This window comes from Fundulus heteroclitus, chromosome 1 (assembly GCF_011125445.2).
Source record: "Fundulus heteroclitus isolate FHET01 chromosome 1, MU-UCD_Fhet_4.1, whole genome shotgun sequence".
Classification (NCBI taxonomy): Eukaryota; Metazoa; Chordata; class Actinopteri; order Cyprinodontiformes; family Fundulidae; genus Fundulus; species Fundulus heteroclitus.
In genome coordinates, this window is record NC_046361.1 from 25,441,315 (window position 1) to 25,463,037 (window position 21,723).

General features: G+C 39.1%; 1 protein-coding gene across 1 annotated transcript in view; it reads right to left on the bottom strand.

Moving 5' to 3' along the window:
• The window catches only part of LOC105926135 (prickle-like protein 2), a 61,225-nt gene extending 42,303 nt beyond the window's left edge, over positions 1 to 18,922 (bottom strand). The window contains exon 1 of the mRNA XM_012862351.3: positions 18,726 to 18,922. The gene's annotated coding sequence lies outside the window, so the exon portion shown is untranslated. The remainder of the gene's footprint in view (positions 1 to 18,725) is intronic.
• Positions 18,923 to 21,723: the final 2,801 nt, after the last annotated feature.

Sequence of the window (21,723 nt, forward strand, 5' to 3'; positions counted from 1 at the left end):
TATATCCTCTGAAAAATAAAAAATTCAATCTTTAAGAGATTTACTTGATGCAAAACTAGGTTTTATAACATGAAAAAAGTGATACTTGTAGCCTTTCAAAAGGAAGGTCACTGATAAATTTGAAATTAAGTTTTAAATCTTTAACTTTTTATGGTTTACTTACTAAACAGCTAGATTCCTTAATGAATTAATGAATCAAGAACAAAGTAATAAACCAGGCTTTTCCTGGTTTATTAATTAGCTCTTCTGCAGTATTGCTGAAATCAGTGCACTAATTAGCACTTTTGTCTCAGAGCAAGATATTTGCTGCTTTAATTTGCATGGGATTACAATTTAGCTTCCTCCCTTGGTTAAGTGAAATATGCATGTGACATTGGTGAGATTGAATTGCATGTGTACATGAGTGTGCATGTGCTTTTGTTGACTCGATAATGGACTGACAACCTGCGTAGCGTGAACTATCATTTGTTGACTGGTCCAACACCAAACGGGATCAATCATTGCTCGTATTCACAATGAAACCTAGAAGACTAAAAGTAGCTCTTCCTTTTTTAAGCAAAATTCTTAAAATGTCCCAAATTCTAAGACCTTTCTTTAAATTTTATGTCAATAAGATAAAAGTTATCCATAAAGCATCTTAGTCCTTCACAGAGCTCCTAATGTGAAAAAATGTTAGGAGTGAGGAGGACTTTTAGCCAGCCGAAGAGTGTCTTAAGCAGGGAAGATGGTGGAAACAGAGAGAGATGTTTGGCCGATCTACCACCTAAACAGTGGAGAAAATTAGCACATAGACTTCTTTAATAATCATACAAATATTGATATGCAGATAAGACAAACTTTATCACCTCCATAAGGGGAAATTAATTAATTTCAGGGGCTGTGCGGGTTAAAGGTAGGGCTCCAGTAACATATTTTTATTGAGGCTATATTAATAATAGGGACAGTATTGGATCATGAATAAAAAGTGGACACATTTACAATCTAGTACAGAGGAATTGAAATATTATTCACAGACAAATGCTCTCCATAATAAAGATTATAAATAAATTAGAAAACGTTGCGGAAAATATATACATATATACTTACTCTAGAAAAGATAAAGTACAACAACATACATTATATATACACAGAGGAAAGACGCAGAGGTGAGCATTTGCTATATTGTACATGATGATGTCAGTTTCAATAGCCTGAATGGTCTTCTATAATTTTCTTTATGAATATGGCTCCAAGAATCCAGGTCACGTCATAAGTGTAATTTGTGTGACTAAGATGCATCATAAAACCCACTGCACTGTGGAACAGGTGGTAGCACCTCGGTTCGAACCCTGGCTATGTGGGGATTCTGTACAGCAGGACCCCTGCTGTACAGGTACTCTGGTTTCCTCCCATAGTCCAAAATTGGTCTCTCTAATGTAGCCTGATTGTGCATGTTTTTGCCTGTCCTGTGTGTCTAGGTGTTGCTCTGTGATGGACTGCTGACCGGTCCAGGGTGCTTCTTGTACACTGAGTGCTGAAGGTAGGTACCATCTAACCCACCCACCCTACAAAGACAAGCAAATATAGACAATGGCTGGATGGAAGTGCAACTCAAGTTGGTGTAACCACCTGAGAGACATGCACAAAATATCACAAACATAGATGAGCTGTCCTAAAGAATATTTAATTTGTCCCTCAGGAGAAAAAAAAATCATAAATTTCTGCTGCTGCAAATACTGGCCTAAGTAAATGCTACACAAAACTAAGCATATGGACAAAATACCTGTAATGATGTCAAAATTTAAGAAAAAAATCCAATTTATGAATACAGCAACTAAAAAAAATGTATTGCATTTTGACAGAGGCTTCACAGCGGATCATTGTACTCTTATCTAGAATCAATAGTTTTCACCGGGCGCTGTGGCGTTCGGTCTAAAAACATGAATGTCAGGCTGATAATCAATTCTAAATTGTTATGGGTAACCCGGTGTTGGCCCTCAGACGAAGCCCCCCTCTCACTCAGCAGTTCCCCTTGTTAATCTGATCATGACTGAGTACAAAAAAAACAGATAGGTGATATAATCGCAAAATTTGAAATCTTTTATGTCTGCCATAGGAGCAGAGCTGGTTTAAGAGTCTGACAGCTGCAGAGAGCAAGGACCGGACCTCATGTATTTAGATTGCAGACACTCCTGTGCCATTACAGTGTCATAGATTGGGTGTGAGAGATGTGGAGCAGGGGGTGATGAAAGCTTGGTTAGTACCCATCTGTCTCCCACCACCTGTGCTGCGTCCAGAGGGCACCCAGGGACAGGGCTTTGTTAGGTTTCTTTCGCTAAGCTTCGGAGATGCTCCTAGCTCAACCAGGGCTGTGCAGATTTAACAGACACGAAATGATTAAAGCTTGAAAGCTTTTGTAAAGACCAAAACCTTTTTTGTATGTCTATTTTTTGCTAAATACCCATTTTCAACAAGGCTGTTAAAATAAAAAAAATAAAAAAATTGGTTTTGTGAAACTCAGTTTGTTTATGGGGAATTTGCAGACTGGTTTAAGCCTCAATGATTTTCTCCTTGTTTTCTGGGTTCAGAAATATGAACTGAAATATCCAAATTCAGTAACTCTATAAAGTCTTTTTTCCTAGCAAAACGTAAACTGAGGAAACCTTCACTGAAATGCAATCTATAGATGATGTCTGCTCTGTTAATTTGTCAATATGCATTACTATGTCAAATTGTCTTTTATGTGGGGGTGCAAGCAGAAAAAAACATGATTTAGGACATGTGGATTTGTCTCCCCTCTGGTTTCATCATTTCTATACTTTTTGCTGTACTGGTATACTTAGGGATTAAAATAACTTGGTTGCAGACAGGAAAGTAATATGTTCTTCTGAACATGAAAATGTCTACTGGATAACATGAAAAAAGTGCCACTATGTCAATCTGTTTAAAGTTTTTTTTTCTTTTTCCTCAGGGATACTTATTTTTCAACAATCTATATATGTTGTATACATTTCAAAAATAAACAGAATAGAAAATAGAAGCTGTAACCAAAAAAAAAAAAAAAAAAAGTAGCACAGAAAAGCCTTCAGAGACCTCAAACTAGGTTTCGTCTGGCCCTTACATAGGCTCACATGCTAACAGCAGTGTCCGTTTGCTGTTAATGTGATGAATTTAAAAGAGGTCATTTATTTCTGTGGCAAGTTTGAGAGGCTTTTTTCTGCTCTGACGTCTCTGACTGCTGATGACTTGGCAGCACAGTGCGAAGTTCACAGATTTTCCAGTCTCTTATGCAGAAATCTCAATATCTCATGATATTTTTATAATCAGTCCGTGATGCCAGCAGAATAGCCTCTAAGGGTTTTTAAACCCTGAAAGAAGCAGCTCTTGACCAGATTATCCGTGCTTCTGGGATGAATTGGACAAGGGGGATTCTGAAGAAACTTGCGTTGAAATGCAGGTTTCTCATATCCCGTACATGCACTGAGAAGAAAACTAGACAAACATGAATAGGTGTGTTTTTTCTTCTGAACTAGATAAGCTCTGTGCCTGGCACTGAACCCTGGGGTTTATAGAACAACCCACGTTCAAAAAAGCGAAGAGAGTCACCACTGAAGGCGTGATTCGTTTGACACCCTCTGTCATCAAAAACCAGTTCTTTTGTGAAGGCAGGCGACAAGAATCAACAATGGACCTGTAATGACTCATGACAGAGTTGTTTCAGAAGCAAACAAAAGCATGGCAACTGACAGTGACAGTACAAAAGGAGCCGACAATGAGATGGGACATATCGATCAGATCTCCTTAGACGAGTCCAACCTAAAGATGTGGAGAAGGAACAAATCATTTTAAGTATGAGACTATAGCAGGTTACCTGTGAAGCTCTGCAACTGGGAAGCTGGACTTTCATGATACATTCCCAGGTTCCACTCAGTTCATTCTACAGATCTTAAAAAGTAAAATTGTGAAAAAAAGTGAACAAACCTCTCAAGTCCTCTGTTAAAAACCATAGAAATATAGCTGAGTACAAAATTATTTATACCCTGGTAGATTTATTTTTATTCAACCAAGAAGTTGACCATTTATTTTTGGTGTTGATCTCCATCATTCTGAGGCTGGAAGATCTCTTTGCAATGACCCTAATCTTTAGCTTCCTCCAATGATTCTCTATTAGATAGTCTTGATGCTGGCTGGTCAACTCTAAATCTGCCAGGTGCATAAATGCCATACCATATCTTTATTTGTAAAGCACTTAATAACAGCCAACAACAGAAACAAAGTGCTGTACATGGCCACAAACTAAAATACATCCACTAAAAAACAAAAATAAAAAGATAATGCATAAAAACACTTATAAAGAAACAACACAACCAATTTAAAACGAAAACTAAGTCTCACTAGTGGTAAAAGCCAAAGAATAGTAGCAGGTTTTAAGCTGAGTTTTAAAGGTAGGCAGTGAAAGACCCTCTCTTATGTGCAGGGGCTGGTTATTCCATAATTGAGGACCAGCAATATAAAACACAGCAATATTAAACCTTTTTCAATTTTAAATGAAAGCAATTAGCTCATGTTATACATTTAGGAATCCAAATGTTGGGTAAATACCCTGAAACCAAAGTGTTTTCAATCATCTTATCATATAATGAGAATCTGATACTGGTCCATGCCTAATTTTGACCAATTATTCTTTTAGTTTCAATCAGTTTCCTTGTTTTATGTTAAAATTAACTTCACCAACCGATATTTCATAGTCAGACGTGTTCATTGTTGGCGCTGCACACATGAAGATAGCCGTTTCCACAAAGATTGTTTTTTTTTCTTTTCTTTATATAGATACCCTTATTTCTCCCAAGCCATCACCTCTTCAGAAATGCATATGTTTTAAAGCCTTTATCTGAGGTTTAATTTATTATAGTTTATTTCTACACTTAAACAGTGCAGGAATATGAAAAAACCCTACTCAGCCTATTAAAGCCTCCACCCAAGTCGAAAAATAAGAGTAAGAAACACCACGTTCAAAAACTTAAAAAAAGAATACATAAGCAATAACAAGGGTCATAATCACAACTCTTCAATTAAATAGAGTTTCAGATGCATTTTGAACCCTTTTAAAGAAGACCTGCCTTTTGCTGAGTGGAAAAATTAATTCCAAAATGTTCCTCCCTTGTTTTGAAAGGAGAACGGACCTCTATTGGATGGAGATTTAGGAAGACGGCGCACTACACTCTGGTAAATTTATTGAGAATGAATCTGCAAATGTGACGTGACATGAGTAACGAGATAGATTGGTATATTCCATTGGCTCTGTAAACAAAACTGCACATTTTTTAGAGGAGCAGACGGGCAATGATTAAGGTCTTCATATCCTGCAGGACATTTTTGGGAAGGGATGTCAGATTATGTGGGGTTTTATATAAATTGTCTTCATGAACCTTGCTGAACGAATGCAGATGATGCAACTCGGACTACATTTATATCTTTTAAAATTCTATTCTGACTTCAGTAAAACTGAAATGTGATATAAGAAAACTTCACTTGGGTTCATCCAGATAAACACTAGCATTTCCGAAAGGCTGAAAAGTATTCCACACAATGCCCCGGCAGTCCCAACAAAAGGTGCAAAACATAACAAATGTGCACTTTTCAGGTTCTGCAGAGAGGAGATTAGTTTTCATGAGCCTCAAAGCTAATACAGTTAATAGCTCGAACTGTAGACATTATCGCAAAACATAATTAGTTAATGAGAAAAACTTGGAGGCCATTAGAGCTGAGCTTCTGCAGCTGAAGGGCAACGACAAGATGTCGCACCTAAATGGGTTACAGAACAGCAAGGCTGACTCTGTGTGTGTGTGTGTGTGTGTGTGTGCGCGCGTGTTGGAGCGTTGGTGCTGCATAACAGGAAAAGAAAATCATCAAATCTAGTTATTTTGTTATACAGTCTGCCTCCATGCTGGAAGGAAAAATAAGATCATCAAGCAGCTCAGTAGATGGCAGATCACATAGTGGGATTTAGTGAAAGACAAGATATAAAGAAAGAGATTATAAGAAAAATCACTCAAAGGATAAAAGGATAAAACAAAGGTGAAGAGAGAAAGGGTCTAAGAAAAGAAGTGCCTCTTCCTCTCTGAACTACAAGTCAAAATGTATCAGCCTTAAATGTCAAAAGGCTGAAATGTAAGAGTAGCTCGTCAGCTATCAGACCATCTAGGATAAAAGGTTTACCAGAGATAAACAAACTTCAGTCTCCACATATACATGTAAGCCAGCATTATGATATACAGCTGAAACCAGCTCTGTGTTTTTTCAGCCACTTTGTGACTCATTTGGTGTTGAGTTTAGGTTAATCGATCAGTTGGAAGATCCATTAGTGGCCAAACTTCTTGCTTCATGGTTTGGGATGTTGCCTCAATATTTCCATGTTCTTCCTTCCTGACCTTATTTATTTTTTGAAGCCCGCCAGTCAAAAACCTCTAAACAACATAATGCCGCCACCCATGTTCTTTACAGTTTGGTTGACGTTCTCAGGCTTGTACCATTTTCCTCAAGATGTTACAGTGGTTGTTATAACCAAATACCTCAGCTTTAGTCTCATCAGACCAAAGAACATGTCTCCAAAAATTAAATTCCTTGTCCATGAATACATTTGCAAACCATTAATCTTGCTTTTCATGTTGCTTTTTGTATATGGCTTCTTCCTCTCCGATTGGCCTTTCAGTCTATGTTGGTACAGAGCTCGTTTCTATCAAGGAATGATTCTGACATAATCAAAAATAAATACAGAAATAAATACATGCTCAATAAATATAGAAGCATAAAATAAATGCACAAAAATACAGCAACTGTGGAAACTGCAATGAAATTATACAATGACACATACATGTAAATATCGGCTTTCATTAGCCTATTTATTGATTCCACTTTGTAATAATCACCTCATTTCTTTATTTTTCATTATAATTGTTAACTTTATTCATTAATTACTTAGTTTTTAAATGTATTTATTTATGTCTGTTATTAATATTTTTGTCTGCTTTATTATTCCTCCCTATAATTCTACAGCATCTATTCTTTCAACCGTATATATATATATATATATATATATATATATATATATATATATATATATATATATGTATATATATATATATATATATATATATATTAAACGCTAAATTTATCTGATTGACATTCTTCATCTCCCTAACTGCTTTTAAACCACGTTGTTTTGTTCCTGTGGAGGCAGTAAATCTAGTCTAACATCTGTTCAGTGAAGCCTGTAATTCAACATAAAACGGTAACCTCTATATATGCCATAGCATTAATAAGTGCTTCTTTAACTGCCAGTTAAAGTGTAGGAAGTACTTATTTGTAAAGACTCTAAAGCTATTACTGGATGACATAGCTTGTGTGACTGGCATGCTGCAGAGGCCATGTGAGACACTGGACATCCTCAGTATGGAAGCTTTTTTTTCTGTTACAACAACAACAGCAACAAACAATTATTTTGAACCTTGAATTCAATTACTCTGTAGATCTTCCATTTTGGCCAAACTAATGTCCTAAATAACTCCCCAATCTCCAGCGCTTATCTGACCCAGATCAGCCAGAATCTGGAGGTGCCGGCAGAACAATAAAAAACAGAAATACTCAGAACCTGGAAGGGAGTGGTTAATGTAAACAAATACAAATCAAAACATAGGAGTTATAATTTATTTCGCTGGCGGATTGACCAACAGGAAACTGAAACCTGTTTCCAGTCAACTGTCAATCAGCTCAGAGAGGCAGTGGGGGAAAACAGTACTTTAGCCAAAAGACAGCCATAGAGTTCAACTGCATGTTCAAGTATCACGTTCAGCCTATGTCATACAGGTGGTATGTCAAATATTTAAAAATTAGAGAAGGAAATTTAATCAATGACTGTTAGAAAAGCAGAATGTTTTTTTTTTTTTTAGCAAAACAGAACAGAATAGAAAACATTTTGTAATTCTATATTTAAATGCAGAAGTAAAAACGATTAGTTAATTTTGTAATCTAGTCCAAGTTGTGTGCAAGTGAAGAGGAGAGATGGCTGGGTAGAAACGGCAAGCAAAGCAAAAATTCTGACAGTGAAAACTAGATGAAGAGGGGAACAAAGTCAGTGTGTAGGCTGCTCTATACTCTTGGCTTCCAGGGAGCCCCGAGGCCTTCAGCAGGAGGTTTGCTCGTACCCCATGCAGTGGGACAAGTATGTAAAATTTTAAAGAGACTTTAGCTGTTTTTCCACCAAAAAACATTGTTCGACCAGCCGCAATCACAACTAAAGCCTACAGACATGTTTCTGTATGCATGGAAACGCCTGATGATTACACTTCTGAGACCCCTTGCTTGGTCATCCATCTAACACTCTGAATGTATTCTCATGGCCTCTTCATCTTCCTCTTATTATGGCTTTTCCCTTTTCAGGGGTCGCTACAGCAAGTCAGCTGTCTCCATTTAACACCGTCTTCTGTATCTTCTTCTGTAAGGACCAATCTCAAATATTCATGTCAGCCAAACACACCTGATACAAACAGAGACACTTGCAGTGTCAAACTAAATTTCACACGACCAAACATTATTTGAATTTGCTAAATGCCAGTAATGAGAGAGGTCTTCCTGAGATTGTTCCTCTAAAATGGAAAGTTTAACCCCATAAAGGTGGCTATGTTTTAAAACAACAGACACACTCCTTCCTTGATTGACAAAATGGAAAAGGCTAAATAAATCAGAGATTCAAGGTGTCACGTTTGTTTGTTTGTTTGTTTGTTTGTTTGTTTAAATCCCTCATTGCAATATGACACACTCTGAAACATCACAGTCTCATAGATTTTACTCAAATGGTGGTCTGGATGAGAAAAATCATGTTTTCATTGTGCTCAGGATGATCTGTGTGGTATGGAGCCACACCATCTTTGCTGATTTGTGACCACATGATCAAGCATAAGCTAATTAGGTTCTGGCCACAAGTTCAGATGCCATGGAAATGAGTCCGCTGAACTGTGTCCAAGCCTTTAGAATGTTTTCTCTGCATGAAATTGGTCTATTATTTACCTCCTAATAAGTTAATGGGAAATTTGATTAAGTTTTGTCAGATTTTATTTAAAAAAAATCCACTGCAGTGTACGGTTATGTATGCTGCTACTGGAAAAACAAACTTCACTCTGCGGCTGAACATACTAAAACAGGAAGCAGACATACTAAGCGTGTGCATAACTTGAACCCGAGGTCCATGATGACTCTGGGGAAGCTGCGGAGATTCAAAGCTCAGGTGGGAGAAGCTGTCATTGGGAAAACTATTAATTGTGTACTCTCCTAGTCTGGCCATTATGGGAGATATGGGGAAACAAATCCTCTGCTAAAAGAAAGCCATTGGAGTAAGATTTGTCACAAGCCATTCTGTGAACAAAGCCAACATGTGTAAAAAGGTGTTCTGGTGAAATCTAAAATAATTTTTAGGCCTACATGCGGAACAGTACATAAGGCAAAAAACTGACATCATACATCTTCACAAAAATTTCCGCTGTACAGTTTTAGATAAGAAAGGTGACATTATGCAGTGAGATGCTGGTTACATGAGAACATGAGTGGAGCTAAATACAGTCAGTCCTAGATTCCTATATGGTCAATGCAACAAGGAAATGATTAAGATCAAAGCACTTTCACATGTTTATTTTGGTCCGCTCAAAGCTCAGACCAAAATCCAGTAGAAAATCTGTAGCAATGGTTAAAAATTAATATTCATGAGAGCTCTTCATTCAAGCTGAGCTTGAGTTATTTTACCAAGAATGGGCAGAAAATCCAGTCTTTATATGTGTAAACATGGTAAAGGCCAAACTCGAAAGTAGAGCTCCACACTATACTGAATCCCAGTTGTCATCTCAAAAGTCATTGTGTGCATCTCTGTCATCGCAAGGGTTCTTTGAATGCAACATTTGAAGAGCTTCCTATTTCGAGGGCGATGCATTCCCACTCATCATGGGAACAATTAGTTTATGAAAAAAAGATGGAATTTTGCAGCCCATTACCCCCTATTTTTTTTTTTTTTTTTTACATTTTCCCTTTCACTTTACCATAACTGTCATATTTCTTACATTTTACAGGGTTGCAATATTCACTTGCAAAAGTTATTGTGGCGCTAATGGAATAAAACCTAATAGTTCCCACTTTCAGTCGCTGCAGGCTCTAGTAATCAAAAAGGCATGCATGCATGACCGATCTTCTACTTTCACGTCTGTCTCAGAGTTTTTAAATGTGAAGCGTGCCGCCTTTTCAGGCGCGTGAGAGTATGAAAGTCCATTCTCACAGGCTCCCTTAATGATGCCATTAGAGCGAAGATGGAGTGAGCGCTGAACCTCAGGGCTCAGGCGCACCGCAGATGATTCCCCATGAGTTCACTTTCCTCGTATCCATCACCCCAGTGAGGCCAATCCAACAACCACAACCAAACACCAACAACGCCACCAGCAGAAGCAGCACAGCATTTACATCATGCTGTCTCTGTCCCCCCTGGCAATAATCCGCACACCTGCACGATGACTGCAGCCTCCATTTGTACCTGGATCTCTCTGAGGCCTGTAATTTCAGGGAAACGATCTTTCTCTGACTAAGCATAAATTGCAGATATTCTCGCTCACTGATCCTCGCTGTAAGCTAGTCAGCGCTTTGTTGGAGACAAAAAAGATTGGCTGGAAACTGCTGCCACTGCACCAAAGGGACATGCTGCTGTAAATCAAGTTAAATCCCCCGTCTGAACAAATGTGTGTTCCTACGTCCTCACCGTCTAATTGTGCTTTCTTGTGTTCTTCCAGCACAGTACATACAGTGCTGTGAAAAAGTATTGCTTAGCCACAGATTTCTTCTACTTTTTTTTTTTTTTTTTTTTTTTGGTAACAAATGTTGCAGAAAATCAAGCAAATTCTAATGTCAGACAAATATAACTCCGTTAAGTTCAAAACCGGTTTTAAAATGATGATTTCATTTATCATTGAAAAGAAATTATCCATACTCTCCTGCCCCTTTGTTCCAAAGTTATTGCCCCCTAATCCTAATAACTGGTTGTTACACCCTAGGCGGCAGCAACTGCCATTAAGCATTTGTGACAGCTGGCAAAGAGTCTTTTATGTTGCCGTGGAGGAAATTGGCCCACTCTTTGTAGAACTGTTTTTAATTCAGCCTCAGCAGAGGATTCTTTGAAGCATGAATGGTCTATTTGAGGTCATGTCACCACATTTCAATCTAGTTTGAGATAGGACTTTGACAAGGCCAATTAAAAACCTTCCTTTTGTTTCCGAGCCATTCAGAGATGAACTTGCTGGTATGCTTTGGATCACTGTCCTTCTGCACTACCAAAGTGTTCATAAGTTAGATGTCCCAAATCGATGGCTGGACGTTCTCCCTCAGGATTTTCAGCTGGAGGACATACATTTCATCAATATTACCAAGTTTCCCAGGTTCTGAAGTTAGAAAGCAACCATCACACTGCCATCACCATGTTAGACTATGATGTTCTCTTTTGCATAATCCTGTGCCAGTTTTACACCATGAGTTATGCTTTTGTCTTGTCGGACCACAGAATATCCGCCTATACTCTTTGGGATCATTGAATTTTATTTTTTATTTTTAAGAAATATGAGATGGGCCTTACTGTACTTTTTGGTGAGTTTAGTATCCACCTTGGAACTCTCTAATGGATGCCATTTTTGCACCGTCTCTTTGTTATTGTTGAATCATAAACATTACCTAAGGCGAGCGAGGCCTGCAGTCCTTTAGATGTTGTTCTGGGCTCTCTTGAGATCTGGATGAGTCATTATTGTGCTATTAGAGTAATTTTGGTAGGCTGACCACTTCCTTCTGTGAAGCCTCGCCACTACGGCTTATTCTCTCATTTGTGAATCATGGCCCTCACTGTGGTTCGCTGACGTCTCAAAGTCTTGGAAATAGCTTTTTAACCTTTTAAGAATGAAAGATGTCAAGGATTTGTTTCTCCTCTGTTCTTCGATCTTGGCACGATGTGTTGCTTTTTCAGACTTTTTTTTTTTTTAGCTTGCTTCATATTGTCAGACAGGTTCTGATGTTTTGATTCTACAGGTCTGGGGGTAACAGGCGTTTGAGTGGCTAGTGAAACTGAACCAAAAATTCTGGTTGATCATTAATCAATAATTTGAAATGGACTTTGGCATCCACTCAAATGAACTCTACATAATATAAAATCTTGTTTGACAATCAGAATCATCTACGTGTGACAAAAAAAAACAAAAAAAAACAGTAACAGCAGAAATTTGCCGGGGAGCAAATACTTTTTCAAGCAACTGCTTGTTTACAAAATAATAAGCGAACTGAGAAGTAAATCAAAGCAGAACTGCATCCAGATGACAGTGAAGCAAATTTATGTGACAGTAAATGTGGAATATTTATAGTGAACAAATGTTTAAAGAGCTAAAGTGAGTCAGGATGTTAATAAATCCTGAATGTCACAAACAGGACCAAGGAGCAGCTTTGGGGACAATTACAGGAGTTTGCTAAGATCGAGTCACAGTGCGGAAATCTCAGCACTACAATAAGCGGTAATGAGCAAGCTAATGATTGGTTTATTCTTACCAATTTGGGGACTTTAGTATAGCACTTGGGAGGACATTAGTCATCAGACAGGAACGGGCTTGGGGAACAATCCTACATCCACTTGAAAGGGGGCTTGATTGTGGTAACAAGTGGTTGTGGGAGAAATATATTTCACCTTTCGCTCCACATCAAAATCAGATAAAATGTTCCGAACCTCTGACATTTAATGGAGCATGATGCACCTAATTTCCTCACAGTTGGCTTTACCATTACGGGTTATGTGTCTCATTTTTATTTGCAAAGGTTAACAAAGAGATGACCTGAATTCAATAATTGTTTTGATTTCTTCTAGAAGAACTATTTCAAACCAGGACACTTCCACCAAAATTCCAACTTTAATTATCTTAATTAATAATATATGAAATGATACTTCTTTTTCTTTTGCATTTTGAATTTACACATTCTTACACTAAAAACAACATTAAAAACTACATTAAAAATATGAATTAGGACAGAAAAGATTGTTACTGTTACCAGACAAATTATATAGCATAGTATCACCTTTTTCTATAAATTGAGAACACTTATTTATGAGTCATATCAGGTGTAATGACTCTAACATTGCTGCATGCCAACAGAACCAAACTACTATGAGAAAGATTAAGCAGTACTAACTTTTGGAACCTGGATGTGCCAAAATTATTGAAACATTTCACAAGAGGTTCGTGTGTTGCTACAACAATGCACTAAGTGGGGTATAATTGAAATGTGGAAAGATAAGGGAACATGGTTTTCAATATTTCTTTACAAATAAAAATCCTAAAAGGTGGTATACATCTTTACCTAGTCTCCGGAGGTCAATACTTTAGATTTTTTCCCCAGCTTTGTCCATTTAAAGTCTGAAATTTCCGCCAATTCTCCTTTGCAAAATAGCTTAACTTGAGTCAGATGTACTAGTGGATTTAGGCCTGAGTTTAAGCTGGGTCTCTTTAATACATAACTGTACTTTGATATAATTTATTGTACTGTGGCCCTGGCTGCCTTTTTAGAGTTGTTGGTTTCCTGGAAGGTGGACCTCTGCCCAAGTCTCAAATCTTTTAGAACCACTTTGGCTCGGATGCAGCCGGGCTGACCAGGATTTAGCTTCATTCATCTTTCCACCAGCTCTGACCAGCTTCTTTGTCCTTGCTGAAAAAAATAAATCCTCATATGGTTACCGTGTCACTGTGGGGGTAGTGTGTTCAGGACGATCTGCATTGTAAGCTTCTCCTCTATATCCTATCCTGGACCAAAAAGTAAAATTTTGGTCTCATATGATCTGAATTCCTTCACCCACGTTTGCTGTCCCTCCCACACGGTGTGCGGCAAACTGCATACTAGAGTTTTTATTGTTTTCTTTGAATGATGGATTTCCTCTCCCCCTTCTTCCATTAAGGCCAGATTTGGGGAGTGTACCACTAATCTTTATCAAGTTAATAGATTTTCCCACATGAGCTGTGGGTGTCTGCAGCTCCCCCAGAGTTACGATGGGCCTCTGGGCTCCCTCTGAAATTACTGCTTTCCTTCATTTCTATGAGGTGTTCAAAGATTAGAATATAGTTGTCCTATCAAACTCTCATCAAACCTCTTCACAACTTTCCATTCTTCAAAGAAAATCTGTGTTTATAAAGAGATTTGATTACACTATGTACAGATTACATGACTTCTGAGGGTAATGTGTTTTATTTAATATCAGTAGATTAAAAGTTGATAACCCCTCACATGTTGTGATGATCAAGAGGTTCCAACTACCCCGACTCACAGGAAAATTCAGTTTCATTTTAAAGTCATCAGAAGTCACACTGAAAACATTAAAAAGTAAAAATACACCCTGAAGAAACTGTATAGTCTTAGGTAGAACGTTTTACATCCTATGTATGATAGCTAGCTAGCAAACAAATCAGTTTACAGCAGGATACAGGTTCTAAATCAAAATCTAAAGTTTTATGTTTAATTTATTTACTTTCCTTTAATTTTATTTAAATAGCATGTAGTTTATCTAATTTTAAGCACAAAAAGTGACTGAAACATCTTCCATCATCAACGTTCAGCAGACTTTCTGTGCATGTAAGCATCAGGAGCCAATCAGGTTCCAGCACACGGCCTCATTCTATAAGTCAGCCTTTCCATTTGATGTGTTTTGTGAAGGCGGCCTGTGTGTTGAGTTCTTCTCTTAGATGACGGTGTGTGCTCTTTGTTCTAGCTGTGTCTTATGACGGGTCTGCAGTGTGCCGGATGAGTCTGGAGCTGCGTCACCACTGACTGTAATGGCAGAACACTGCAGGGAGGAAAAAACTACAGCATTCGACTAGTACCTTTTGTTCCCAAAAACTTATATATATCCTTGCAAAGATGGAAGATTGAATGAAATATATTCAGATGTACGGATTCATAATGGACACTATGCTTTTCTTGTCACTGCTAGATATAACATTGTGAGTATAATAACTAGAAGAAGTGTTTGTGTTAAGTAATCATGTAATAGATATGAACTGGAAAGACTGTGACAGCGTGATTGGTAAAATGCTTGTAAAGTGAAGATATAAACATCAAAAGCTCAATTTCCATGGAGCATGACAGAGTAAATGGAGGCGGTCCTTGTTATCTCCCCTGTGCACAAGGCTCCCATTTTAATTTAAAAAAGGCACAGCAGGACAAATTCATGGCGTCCTGTTTGGAATTGACTGCAGTGCAACCCAGGTTTCATTTTCCCACTCACCAACATCTCAAAAAGGCAGCGCTTGAAGCTACTGTACAAATTATCACCAAGGCAACCGGAGCGCTTCATAAAAATATAACAAAACCAACAATACGACACAAAACAAGAAGGCTACTTCTGATCCATTCAAACGGGATCCCAAAGGCAAATGTTTCTTTCTAAATTAAGAAAGTTTCCATCTTTTTTACCGCAATATGGCACTCCATCACATTTGCTCTGTTTTATCAACCTCATGTACAAGAAAGGTCACAGCATATCTATTATTAAACGACTTGGTTGGGGATATTACATTATTGATCAGCTCAGAACAGCCCCTGAAAACACCCTCTGTGTCATTGGCCCAGCTGTCATGTGCAGCACTTAAAAAATAAATAAATACATTTTCGTGTAAATTTCTTCTATTTGTTTTCATACTTGCTTGTTTGAAATAATGTCAGTAAATACAAAAAGCACTTCTCAAATGACTTAGGGGATCTAAACTAACCTGGCACTGTGTGAATGCCATATCCCCATAAATTAAATGATGAGTTAACTGTGATCAAGTGTTTTTATGAAAAGCGTAGTTCAACTTCACGAGCCACTTACTGGCCTGATTCCTGTCAGAACTGTAGAAATAATTAATCACAAGTAGGATAAAGAAAATCTTAGAAAGCAACACATCGATGCCCTGATCTAAAGGAATTCAAGAACAGCCCAGATGCAAAGAAATGACATGTGTCAGTTTGGAATGGCATACACAGATATTTGTAAGACTTTGGACACTTCTAATCTAATCACAGTAGGAGACGTCATCCATAAATGGAGAAAACATGAAATAGTGGCAAAACCTTTCCAAGCCTACCAAAACCCAAGAGCTGATGAATGGCTTATCACAAGAGAACCCAGAACAACATCTAAATCACCACAGGCCTAGCTTGTTTAGTTAAGGCCAGTGTTGATGAAAAAAGAGACATCCATAGGAGAGCTTGAGGAAAAAATCACAGCTGTCCACAAATGACATACTGACCTGTCTCACATTTGCTAAAGGAAACATGTTCTCCAAGACTTCTGGGGACATAATTCTGTTGGCTGAGAAGAAACATGGTGGTGGTTGTGTTGGCGCTTCGGGACACGGATGACTCATAATAAATGGAGCCATTCTACGTTCTTGTAAAACATCTTGAAGGAGAATGATTTGTTTCCTCAATTTCAATAGCGCTATAGGTTATGAGTCAATGATTCACAGTACGCAAGGAAGTTCGCCTCTAGACGGCTCTAACAAAGCCAACTTAAATAAAGATGTTGTGGCATGCTCATACTTTAAACCCCCGTGATAATGGCTAAATTAAAACAATTGGGAAGATAAAAGCAGGCCAAAATGTCTGCATGATGTAAAAGCTGCCAGTTATCACATATGATTGATGTCATTTGTTGCCACCAAGGCAGCACCAACACGTTATTGGCTTAAATTACTTTTTTGGCTTTAATTACTTTTTTTTTTTACATAGATCAGGGTTGTTTTGGACAGCCCCCCCCCCTCTAAATAAACCAAATCATACTTTGAAAATTGCATCTTATGTGTACTCACATTACCTTTAACGATCTGAAACATTTCAATTCAATTCAATTCAATTCAATTTTATTTATATAGCGCCAATTCATGAAACGTGTCATCTCAAGGCACTTTACAAAGTCAAATTCAATCAGATTATACAGATTGGGCCTGATTATACAGATTTCAGAGTGACAAAAGCAAGAACTCAAGAAATCTGTAAGGGCCCGGGGGCAATTTTTTTTTCGCAGGACAGTACATACAGGAGGAGTACCCCTAATCAATCAGAATCATAAATCATATCTGAACTTTTCAGCAATTGCTGGAGGACAGTTCCCACAAATGTGAAAACAGCTCTACGTGGCGCACTTACTCTCTCAGGTAACCGAACAAGGCGGGTTTTGTGTTGTTGATGGGAGTTGTGTAACATATGACTGAGCCACCTGAACTGTCAGCATATCAGGGCCATAGAAGCAGCTCAGGAGCAAAAATGTACTGTGAAAGCACCGCATGGGGCAGAGCAAGCAGCGAGAGCTCAGAGACACCCGCCCACCTTTCCTGAATCAGCCGTTTCTGTGGCGACCGGAGCGGAGAGGGGTGGAGGGAGGCGCGCGGCGAGGAGACAAACATTTCAAAACCGGGTGGGAGAAACATGGAGGAGTGGATCGACTGATGGCGCGGTGGTGGTGGAGGTGGTGGGGTGTTAACTTGAAGGGTGGTGGTGGCGGGGGGGGGATCATTGGGGAGCTGGGGCTGATTCCTCAGCATCACAATCTGTGACAGATTGACAGTCAAAGGCAAACAACAGCAGGATTCGGTGAAAGACACAAACACCACAGGGATGTTTTCCCTGTCAGGCCGTGGCCATGGCTCAGGGGGTTAAATGTCTTTCTGTATGAACTCGAGCAGCAAGTCCCTTTTTTTAAAAAAAAAAAAACCTTCACTTTACAGAATTCATAAAAAGCTGTAAATGAACGTAGCTAGGGACTTACTCTTAAATTTCAGACAAAAGTGGACTCAACAAGTGGTGTATAGCAGGATTCTGAAGTAAACATAGAGCTGCCATTAAACCCTTGCTGAGATCACGCAGCAAGCAACACAGAGAAAGAGGTACTAAATCAGAGCAAAGGTCTTTATCATAGATATGAACAAACAAAAATGCGACACATAGAAAGTGACTCTTTGACATATGTACAAAAAGATTTACCTGTTGTTTTATTATTTAATTGTTATTATGTAATAGCCTCAGCAATGACTTTACAGTCTTGTACCACCTTCTCTTCTCACTGTGTCAAAGCAACAACAGTTAAGAACGACTGCAGAAGATCTCTTGCGCAGTTTGTACCAAAAGCTTCCACTAAGCTCGGGAAAAACAAAAAAAGCCTGGGGCTCCTCCTGACAGTTGTTGTTAAACTCCACGCAGACCCACTGCGGGCTGCTCAATCTGCATTCCAGCAGATACTACAGTCTGCCTTAAGCCCGGCAGCTGAGACGCCACTGTTTACATTGTGTTTTCTCCTGTTTATCCGCGTATTAAAACCAGCGAGAGATCAGTGTGTGAGCTGGAACGCGTTCCATGTAAACCCAAGTCAGGGACACATGGATGCACACAGGGGGGGAAACCAAGACGAAATATGACGGTTTCTCTCGAGCAAGGAGCAACACTTCCCTCCAAGTCTGAGCGAACACGCAGATGTGAAAGCAAAACCCGTCACATCATCGAGCACAACAAAAGGTAGATACACCTCATCCCATTGCAAGCGTCAGCAATCGATGATCGCTGGTTTTTCAAACAGCTAAAAGCAGCAGAAAGCACATAAACAATCATAACGAAGCATCCTCCGAAACTGCTCATTGTTTAATCCTGATTTTATTCTCACTCACCTGTTTGTGATGCTGATGTCAGACTCCTGGCGTGTGAGTGAGTGAGTGTCTTTGTGAGTGTGTGTGTGTGTGAGAGAGAGAAAGGGCTGCTCAGATAGTGGCAGGAGTGCACAGAGACTGGGCTGAGTTGGTCACACTGGCATGAACCAGAAGACTGACTGGGTCTGTTCTCTACCTCGCAGTTCCCTCCTCTTCCCTCCGCATCTCAGAGACAAACAGCAGCTCTTCCTCCGCTGCCTCTCCCTCCCTTTGCCTTTCGCACAGACTGCGAAGCAGCAGCAGCAGCAGAGCAAAAGCAGGAAAGCAGCAAAGGTTGGGGGGGCTGCAGATTCTCTGATGAGTCTTTCTTTCTCCCTCTCCCGCAGGCAGTGTCTCTCCCCAAGTATGGCCAAAGACAACAGTAGCCGAGGAAATAAAGGGGAGGTATGATGGGGGGGGGGAGGCTGTGTGAAGTGGTTTATGTATTAAGTTGCAGATGTTTATGTTGTGTATTGTGATGTGACACACTCGGCGTGCTCCATCAACATCACTGCGCACAAGAGCTCATGCGGGCGGAGCGGGGTGGGGGGGTGGAGAGCTTCACTGCCACCTTCTGCTCCCCCTTTTCACAAACGCCTACCCACCCCTCTTCTTGCCAGCCCCACACCAGCCTGTTGAAATGAGTCACCGGCCCGTCAGCCAATCAGAGCGTGGCACACAGCTCACAGATTAGAATAACAGGAGTATTTATGCACTCCCATAAGGAGATGAAAATGAAATGGAGAATTGTCTGGGAGGACCTGACATTCTTGGTGAAGTGATCGAAGCAACAGCGATGTAGCGCTGACACGCTTCAATTTAAACGAAGCGAGTCAGCACTACATCGTATATGTAATTCGGTGGCCGTTCAAAGTCATATTGGGCGGTCGAAAATTGTTTTATTTGGTCTAGCAATTCTAAGAACAGCAAAAAAATACATATTTGGAAAAGTACAGTGCTGATCGCTGCATGACATGTACGGCGTGACTCACTGGCGTGTGATTCATTCAATCAGGGCTTCAGCCACTTTTGAGTAAAAGTTCAGGCTAACACCCGTACCTGCCCTAGAAAAAGAAACCTAAAGGTAAATTACAAAAATAGGACATGTAATTTTCAGCTGCAGTGCAATTTAAACCTACGCAATAAACCACAGAGATGTGACTATGCTTAGAAGTAGGAGGGTTTATTTAAAGCATAAAAAGAACCAGGAGTTAAATTTATTATTTCCACTCAAACAGGGACTAATGAATCTGATATCTGTCTCATATTTATAGTCTTAAACCCCTTTTTGGTCAGTTGAATGGTAAGATTACAGTTCAACCAGACATTTGTTCACAGTTGTTCTTTTTTCCGGTTATTAGAAGCAATGTTCTGATTGGTATTTTTGTTGAATCATCTGAACAATAAGCACAAAAATAAAGCTCGGATTTAAAACACACACACACACACTCGCGCGCACACTTAATAGGTGGAAAAGATGAAAAATTACATCTTTTGTGAAAAAGACTCAAGGATGGATGTCTAACAAATTCCAAAACATTTTAGAAAGCAGACAAAGCAAAGCCTGTCCTTCAAAGACAAAATGTTTCAGCCGTTTGTCTTGGCATACTAGGTTTCTCTTTTTGTCAGAATCATAGAAAAGTGCTGTATTTCATATTTTTTGTTCAGTGTCAACTTAACACTTAAGTTTTTCCAGATGTATCAGAAAAGTTTACATCGAGTCAAACAATTATGTGATTTGACTGATGATCAACCATCTCATGCTTAGACTCTGATAAAATTTAGCTATCATGGTGATGACTGAGAAATCAACTTTAACAATTACGTATATCACATTGACGACTGTGCGTAAGCTGACTGTCAAATAAGTACATGAAAGCAAACTGGGGAATTTGTGGATTTTTATTTCAATTTAGTTCAATTAAATTTTATTTATATAACAGCAATTCTCAACACATGTCATCTCAAGGCACTTTACAAAGTCAAATTCAATCAAATCATTCAGACAGATTGGTCAAAAAGTTTCCTATCTAAGTAAGCCCAGCAGATTCATCAAGTCTCTACAAGCAGCATTCACTCCTCCTGAAAGAGCGTAGAGCCACAGTGGACAGTCGTCTGCATTGTTGATGGCTTTGCAGCAATCCCTCATATTGAGTATGCATGAAGCGACAGTGGAGAGGAAAACTCTCCTTTAACAGGGAGGAAAACTTCCAGCAGAACCAGGATCAGTGTGAACGGTCATCTGTCTCGACCGACTGGGGTTTGAGAAGACAGAGCAGAGACACAGAAGAGCACAGGAGCACACATTGATCCAGGAATCTTTTTGGTTAGAGAAAGTAATGGCAGATGATCTGCTCCCCAGGATGGTGTCACAGCTTACAGAAAGCCAGGTCAGATGTACCATAAAGCTAAAAGTTGTATACAATGCAAAATTTGAGAACAGTAGAAGAACTCAGCAGAGTGAGAAAAATAGACCCTGATGTCCTACGGCAGCCTAAGCCTATAGCAGCATAACTTTAGAGATAGCTCAGGATAACCTAAGCTACTCTAACTATAAGCTTTGTCAAAAAGGAAAGTTTTAAGCTTAGTCTTAAAAGTAGACAGGGTGTCTGCCTCACGGACCAAAAACTGGGAGGTGGTTCCACAGGAGAAGAGCTTAAGAACAAAGATCTGCCTCCCATTCTACTTTTACAGACTGGATGATCCACTGATAGACCAGCATTCTGAGAGTGAAGTGCTCTGGTAGGAACATACGGGGTAACCAGGTCTCTAATATATGACAGAGCTTGATGATTAAGGGCTTTATATGTGAGAAGGAGAATTTTAAATTCTGTTCTTGATTTAACAGGAAGCCAATGAAGTGGCTTGACATGCGGCAAGAACTTGTGTGCAAACTATTGGCGCTGTATGTTGGGTTTTGTTTCAAAAAACATGTTCAATAAATAATGTTTGGAAAGAATAAATAAACGGATAAAAAACA